General features: G+C 49.2%; 1 pseudogene; it reads left to right on the top strand.

Moving 5' to 3' along the window:
• The window catches only part of LOC103199604, a 30086-nt pseudogene extending 29922 nt beyond the window's left edge, over positions 1–164 (top strand).
• The last annotated feature ends 8547 nt before the right edge of the window (positions 165–8711 follow it).

The following is an 8711-nucleotide window of genomic DNA, read 5'->3' on the forward strand; positions in this document are numbered from 1 at the left end:
ATATATATATATATATATATATATATATATATTGCAAAATAAATAACTCTATCTGTGTTGACAGAGGCATGGCCCCCAAAATATTCCTGCCCTAATCCTAGAACCTGTACTGCATAGCTTCACAGGAGGAAGAGGAGCACAGGTTGCAGGTGCTGCTCAGTTGACTTTAAAATAGGGAGATTATCCTAAATTACTTTTTGTCATCACCAAAAAGTTAACAAACAAAAAAGCCACAGCAGTTGCCGTGGGGTGGGCTCCGACTCATGGCGACCCGTGGGGGTGGAATGGAACTACTCCCTGAGCGTTTTCAGGGCTGGGGACTTTCAGACGCAGATCACTAGATCTTTCTTCCGAGGTGCCTCTGAGTGGGTTTGAACTGATACCCTTTCGGTTAGCAGTCAAGGGCTTAACCATTTGTACGATGCAGGGACTCCAAAGTAATTAAAACGCAACCACTGCCGTGGAGTCAGATCCGACCCACAGCAACCCCTCCTTGGGTTTCCGAGGCGGTATCACTACGGAAGTAGATTGCCCCATCTTCCTTCCAAGGAGTGGCTGGTGGGTTTGAACCGCCAGCCTTCTTGTTAGCAGTCAAGTGCCCTAGGCACTACATTGCCAGCACTACATTACTATGGAATTACAAGGGTTTTAAATATGGAGGGAGGCAGAAGAAGAGAGTTAAGGATGTGCCAATGGAATAAAGGCACAGACAGATGCAATGTTGCTGGCTTGGAAAGCAAAGGATGTGAGTAGCACCTAGAAGCAGGAAAAGGCAAGGAAATGGATTCTCCCCTAGAGCTTCCAGATAGGAACTCAACTCTGCTGACACCTTGATTTTAATCCAAGACCTGGATCATGTTTCTAACCTCAGAAACTGTAAGAGAATATATTTGTGTTGTTTCAAGCTGCTAAATTTGCGGTCATTTGTTACAGCAGCAATAGAAAACTAATACACATTCCTTCCTGGGAGGTAAATAGCACCCACTTCATTTATTCATGGGAACTCTGGTGGCGTAATGCCTAAGGCAGTTGACTGCTAACCAGAAGGCTGGTGGTTCAAACCCACCAGCTGCTCCTTGGAAGGAAGGTTGGGCAATCTACTTCCATAGTGCTACAGCCTCGGAAACCCAAGGAGGGGTCGCTATGAGTCGGGTCAGACTCGAGAGCAATGGGTTTTCATTTATTCACAGTTACCTAGCAAATACTGAAAAATCGCCATGGGCAAAGGATAGTGCTAGGTGTTCTGCTGAGGACTTGTGCCTGGGTCCATGAAAGCTGATACTAGAAAGAACAATTTATAAACAGAAATAGGGGGGAAACTAGAAAGCACAGGGGAGAGGTGGGGCCCAGATGGGACAAGAATGAGGGATGGACCATTCTTTGGAGCCAGAAACACTGCAAGCTCTGCCCTCCCCTTCTCTCTGCAAGCAGCTTTTTTGTGGGGCCCAGACTTGGTGGAGGTCTGTTTCACCACTTCAATCTCTGAGACATGAGGGCACTTCCATTGTCACCTGCATCCTGGATTAGGCTCAGTTCCCTTGCACCAGCTACAAATTTGAACAGCATTAGCTAACCTCAGCCATCAACTTCATCTGGCCACAAGAGTGTGCATGTGAGGTGACTGCAGAATTGTTCTTCCAAACCAGAATTAGCCGGTATAGGAATGAACGAGCGTGGAGATTTGAAACTGCACCGACAGGAAGCTCAGGTTAGGTCCAGGCATCTCCAAGCCGAGCAGTTTTAAAGCCACAAGGACTGAGGCCCAGAGCCTCCAGCGCCAAAACGCTCGCCGGCCAGGAGTCCGGAAGCCCGCACCGAGAGCCGAGAGCCGGGAGCCAGCGGAGCGCCTAGCCGCAGGCACCGCATCTCCAGGATGATAGGCGGTATTGCCACAAATCCTGACGCCCAGCCGCGCAGGGGCCCCGGAGTCAGACAGCCAGTTCGGGTCTCGGAGCCCGGAGCCGAGTGAGGCGGCAGACCCGCAGGCAGCGGTCGGTGAGTGTCCCGAGGCCGCGCGGCGCCGCGGGCCTGGGGATGGAGGGCGGTTGAGGCGTCTTGGAGTTGGGGTGTAGGGTGGCCGCGGTGGCAGGGCGGCGCTGGTCCGGGCACCGGCCGGAGAGCCACGAGCGAGGGCGCGCAGGGCTGCACCGAGCGCGGAGGTCGCGCCCAGGCCGCCCACAGGGGCCTCCAAGCTGCAGGAACGGCCACCTCTGGGGCGCGCGGGGGTGCGTTCGGGACAGGGCGCAGGGACAGCCACCGAGACGCTCGGCGTCCCGGCTGCTGGAGGCGCGCTCGGCCCCGCGCCCCGCTTTGCGCAACTGCCTGGCTCGCGGCCCCAGTTGGGGACTCGCATTGGGCAGTGACTGGGCGGAGAAGGGGCGACCGGGTGCTGCGGCAGGAGACATTCGGGGTGCGGGACTCAGCTCTGCGGAGCTGGCGGGCTCGGAGCGCTTCGGGTGGGGGCGATGTGCCCGGGGGTGACCCCCTGGGCGGGGGCGCGAGGTGCTCGGGGACCCGTGAGAAGGCAGGAGGCGGGGCGCGCAGGGCCAGCCCAGGGCGCGCAGATGCTGATGCGCCCGGGGCAGTTCCGATTCCGGCTCCTCCGGAGAGGAAAGGAGAAAGGAGAACCGGGCGAGGGACGGGGCGGCCATTTCCAGGCGAAACGCCGCCAAGGCCATCATGGTGTGTTAGGAGCTCAACCCTGCCTACTAACGAAGCCGTTTTCTTTCCGCGGAAAAGTAGATTAGGTTCATTAGCAACGGTGAATGAGGATCATTACTGGGATTAGAAATACTCCTTTTCTGCTCGTCAGTCTTCTTTGTGAGTGCGCGTGTGTGCGCGCGCGCCTCTGCGCCCGCGCGCCCGCGTTAGGGGGCGGGGTGAGAAGCGGGAATGGGAGGTTAAGGAGGCTGGGGGTTCAAATATGGACCCTACCTCTTGCTAGCTTGACTTCACTAAGCCTGCCTGTACCCATTCGACAAATAGCCTCAGCCTCCTCATCTATGGAGTGGGGACCTTAACATCAACTGGACGGGAGCATTGTGGAGATGCCGCCCAGTATAGCGCTGGGCCCAGAGAAGCCATTGATAGGTTCTGTCATCTGTTCCATGGATTCTAACTGATGGACCCCATGTGTAAAGTTTTCCAATGACTGATTTTTTTCGGAAGCGGATTGCCAGGCCTTACTTCTGAGGTGCCCCTGGGTAAACTCTAACTGCCACCAGCCTTTTGCTTAGCAGCTGAAAGAGTTAACCATTTGCACTATCCAGGGCCTCTATTTACATGCTTGGTTCTTCTGGTGCAGTGTGAGCCCAGCTGCATTCTGTTTCTTCTGTGCCTCTTATCTATGCTAGTTCTGCCTCCCGGTCTTCTTTGCTCCAGCCTCTTCAGCCTCTTGGCCTCACGTGTGAGTTCTGAAGACCCAGGGTATTTTTGTATACACCACGTGTAAAGGGCAAAAGTGTCTCTGGATCAAATTGGACGGACCTGCAGCCAGTGAAGAGCTTGCTGCCAACTTGTCCTGTCCACCTTTTGGGCAGATTGTACTTTTAGGTTTAAGTTGGCCCTTTCCACATTCTATCTTGTTTGTAATGAGTTCATTGCTTCCTAACCTAACCACAATTGCAGAACTGAATAGGAACTTGCTTCTAATCGCTACTTGTAACAACAGAGCTGTAGAAAATGTAATTTAATCTCTGATACACTCCAGCAGGACCTGCCATTTTCATTGCTGACTGTATTTCCACATAAATGCAGAGCTGACCCCCATCCACGGCCTACATGTGTTACTTTGATTTCCCCCATTTATGACTTCTTTGTCACCATTTATGAGCTCACACTTGGCAAGATTGGAAGAATGGGATCGATGCCATTTGGTCCAAACATTTTCCCGTTTCCTTCCTTCACCTTCTTCAGGGAGAGGCCTTGAAGTTAGGGCTGAGCTTCTTGCAGGTGCTACATTTTGCACGTGGATCCTTAGCTGAAGCCCATTTACCCTGTGTGCTGCACAAGTGTTGTTCCCTCACATACGTTCCATGACGTGGAAACGGTGGCCCGAATGGTTAAGTGCTTGGCTGCTAACAGGAATGTTGGTTAGTGTCCACCTAGAGGTACCGCAAAGGAAGGTCCTAGACATCCACTTCCAAAAGGCCATGGCCATTGAAAACCCCACGGAGCCCTGCCTTGCTTGGGACACACATGGGGTCCCTGTGAGTAGAATCCATGGACATCTACTTCCAAAAGGCCATGGCCATTGAAAACCCCACGGAGCCCTGCCATGCTTGGGACACACATGGGGTCCCTGTGAGTAGAATCCATGGACATCTACTTCCAAAAGGCCATGGCCATTGAAAACCCCACGGAGCCCTGTCATGCTTGGGACACACATGGGGTCCCTGTGAGTAGAATCCACTCCCCAGTCATGGATTCTATGGTTTTCTGCTCGAAGGCCACCCAGTGGAGAGAGACATGGAGGAACAGAGGCAGGGAGACACCCTCTGCTGGTTTTCTCTCTCTCCAAGTATACAGCAGGATTAGAATACTGAAATGATTATGTTATATTTTATATTATAATAATAAAAACATGGAAATACTAGAAGTAAATTTGGGGGTAATGGGAATAAACGTTCATTTCTCTGTTGTCTTTTGTTTACTTTAGTTTAATAAACTGGTTGAACAATAGAATAGGTTAACTGTTGAGTCAAAAGAATCATTACCTTTGGAGAGATTTAGGGTGAAATGCAGATGTGCTGTGCCCAGGAGTGATGCAACGACTTCCTGAAGATCTGATAGAACTTCTTTATTATTATTATTATTATTATTTTATTATTGTGATTTTGTTACCCAAGCAATGTCGGGGCCCCGCCCTGGAGTGGCACAGCCAATAGTCCACACCGGAGTTCAAGGGGGAGCTCTGGTGGCATAGTGCCTAAAGCATTTGACTGCTAACCAGAAGGCTGGTGGTTGAAACCCACCAGCCATTCCTCGGAAGGAAGACTGGGCAGTCTACTTCCATAGAGATTTCACCTCGGAAACTCATAGAGGGGTTGTTTGAGGGGTTTTTTGTTTGTTTGTTTGTTTAGAGTTCAAGGAGAAAAGTTGAATTAGGAGATGCACCAACGAGAGACAGACGGGGGTCTCAGTGACTCCAAAGATGCCTGCTCTGCTCTGGGCTTACAATCAGGGGTTCTTGTACTAAGGAAAAAGAGAGACAGGATCCATTAACAATTTTCCAAAAGTTAGATAGGACAATGAGCGGTTAAGAAAGAAACATTTCTTCTGAGGTGCTGGCAGTCAGGTAATCCTTAAAGGGCTTTATCGGTGTTTGTCAAAGCCCAGGTGGCGGGCCCCAAAGTCTGCCCCAGGTGTCAGGTTCCAAAGTCCAGCCCAGGAGGTGGGTCCCAAAGTCTGCCCCAGGTGTCAGGTTCCAAAGGCCAGCCCAGGTGGTGGGTCCCAAAGTCTGCCCTAGGTGGCAGGTCCCAAAGTCCAGCCCAGGTGGCAGGTCCCAAAGTCTGCCCCAGGTGGTGGGTCCCAAAGTCTGCCCCAGGTGGCCAGTGCCAAAGGCCAGCTCTGGAGTCTTTAGATTGCCCCTGTCTTAGATCAGGATCCTGTCTCTCTTAGCAGGAACTCAACGATATCGTAGAGAGAACAAGGTCATTATCACGAGGTTGAAGCCAGGTTTTAAAGAAATAGCATTTTAACTAAAAAACACAGACTGTTATTCTAACAATATGGAGTCAGGGCTAACCAAGCAAAAATATTTATCTTCACAATTTGGATGAAAGTTTACAGAGCAAATTGGTCTTCCATTCAACAATTCATGCACATGTTTTGTGACATTCATTGCAGTTCGCACAATGTAACAGCACTCTTCCCACTTCCTGTTTCCGGTCTCCATTCCTCCTTTCCTTCTGAGCTTCATTCCTGGGCAAAAGCTGCCCTTTGATCTCGTGCGGTTGATTGTTCTACGGAGTGTGTACCTTCTTGGTATTATCATAAAATTTCCTTTACTTCTGCCCCCACCTCTGCTCTGTGTTGGCTACTTTATTTCCTATGGGATCAAGATGAACCCCTTTAAACTGATCTCTCATTAGCACCCTTGATTCCTTGTGCCCAATTCCCTCCACCAATCCCACCCAACACACCCCTGGCCAGAACCAGTGCTATTGTCCAGGGGTCCACACACTTTTCCTATAAAGGGCCAGATAGATAGTAAGTATTTTAGCTTTTGTGGGTCCCATAGCCTTTAAAAGAATAGAAATAATTCCTAGCTTGTGGGCTGTACAGAAATAGGCTGTGAACAGTAACTTCCTATAATCTGCTTTTCTCTCCTACCCCTACACATCAGAGCTCAGTTGAGAAAAGTCTCATGCTTGGAGATGCACGTAGTATTTGACACTCAGGACGAATCCTTTTTAAATACCCTTCCTCCATTGCAACCAAAAATGTTTTCAGTGATAATTATGTAATAATCAATACAACAAAACTAATCATTTTCTTATTTGTTCTTCTATTTTAATTATAAAGGGAATAAACCAAACCAAACCCATTGCCTCTAACAGATTCCAACTCATGACACCCTAGGTGTGCAGAGTAGAACTGCTCCATGGGGTTTTCGGATAATTTCTCTTTTTTGTGTAAATCCGGGAGCTCTAGTGGCATAGTGCCTAAGGCATCTGACTGCTAACCGGAAGGGTGATGGTTCAAACCCACCGGCCACTCCTCGGCAGGAAGATTGGATAATCTACTTCTGTAGTGATACTTGCCTCAGAAACCCAAGAAGGGGTTGCTATGAGTCGGATCCAACTCGATGGCAATGAGTTTGAGTTTTTTGTGTAAATCCAGCCAATGGCCATTCATTGTGTATAATATAAACTCCAAGCTGCTTATTTGGCACACAAGGTCCTGCGTCATCTAGCCCTTCCCTACACAACAACCTGTCACTATAGTATCCAAATTCCTTTAGCCTGATTTTATATTTTCCAAGTAATTTCCTAGTAATTAATTCAGTTTCCCAGGTGGGATGGGGATGGGTGGAGGGGGTAAAAGTGTGTGTCTTGTCTTTCGGACATAAGTATTACCACTATTGGAAAGCTCTATCCCCCATCATAAAATAATAAATTAGTCTGCTACTTAGTCTTTCCTGAGTCAGGTTCACACGAGTCAGTCCCCCCGAGGCTAACCCACCCTAGTTGTACTGAACAACTTGAACACTTGGATCCACAAAATCAAGAGCCAGATCTTCTGACTTAGAAAATGAGTTTGGCTTTTGTCCTCTGTCCTTGGTTACTGTGAAATAATCTTGGGAGTAACTGAGGTGTCTTAATCTGAAACCTACAGACCATACCTGAGGATTGAGTGGTGGCTGGCCAGAGCAGAAAAGACTCACTGGTAGGCCAATGTCCACTAACCTCAGGAGCCTTGAGGTAGCCCATTGGGCATGTGCAGTGAGGACTCCGTCATCAGTGGCTGATAAAGGCTCTGAATACGGAGGCTCTCAGAGCTTCTTGTTTGTGACGAGAGGGTAACACACTCTTTCTGGGTCATGGAAGCTTTACATTGGGAACCCTCCCAGACTTCACCCATGTGTCTTTTCCTTACCATGATCCTGCTTTGTGTCCTTTTACTAGAATAAATCTATCATCTTAAGTATGGTACTTTCTGTGAGTTCTGTGAGCTATTCCAGTGAATTATCACACACAAAGGAGTAGGCAGAGCCAGCAGGTGAAAGCGAAGGTACCCAGGGGAGACCCACCCCACCCCAAGCTAGTGGCTGACATCTTAAAGGAACAGTGGGAAAACCCTGAGTCTTTGGCCAGCAGGTCAGAAGTTTGAGGTGTCATGTGGACTCCCCAAACTTGCAGCGGGCGTTTACCTCTTTGTCATCCTGAAGGATGTGAGATCTGCCCTAGCACTGTGTGGCTAGGGGCAGAGAGTGAAGGTGCCATGTGGGCGGCTGGTGTCAGAGATGATGAAGTGGGGAAGTGGCAGTGTGACTACTCTTCACATTCTGGGAACTGGATTTCTGCTGATTCTTCTCTATGAAGATCCCAACAAAACAAAGCCACCCTGAAAGACTGCCTGAGACCAAATGACTTCCTTCTCTAACCTCTTTTTGTCACTTGTCAATATGCATCTTACAAGGGACACAGAATATGGGCTTTGCAGTCAGGAATAAAAGCCACACACTGGCATCAAGTCAATTCTGACTCATAGTCACCCTCTAGGACAGAGTAGAACTGTCCCATGGGGTTTCTGAGGCTGTACATCTTTATGGAGACACACTACCACGTCTTTCTCCCATGGAGTGGCTGGTGGGTTCAAACTCCTGACCTTTTGTTTAGCAGCCAAATGCCTTAACCACTACACCACCAGAGAGTTCAAATCCCACTTTCCAATCTGGCTGCACTACCTTCTAGCCATGAGATTCAGGACAGTCACTTCATTTCTCTGAGTCTACTTCCGTTTCTCCAAGATAGGGATTGCGATGCTTTATCGGACATGGTGAAACTTACACTTACCTGTAAGGATGACACAGGTTTCATGACAACTCTGGGTCCTGTAAAAGTGAGGAGTGTTCCCAAATCAGCACAATGACAAAGATTTAGCTGATGGGTGAGGGGGAGGTAGAGCTTTCAAAGGAAGATGAAGGTGCTTTTGTTTTCATGTTCAATGTGATTGTTTGCTGAATGTCTTTCAGAAAACCTTGGAAA

The sequence above is a fragment of the Orycteropus afer genome, unplaced genomic scaffold, assembly GCF_000298275.1.
Source record: "Orycteropus afer afer isolate SDZICR_OR568_19922 unplaced genomic scaffold, OryAfe1.0 scaffold00006, whole genome shotgun sequence".
Classification (NCBI taxonomy): Eukaryota; Metazoa; Chordata; class Mammalia; order Tubulidentata; family Orycteropodidae; genus Orycteropus; species Orycteropus afer.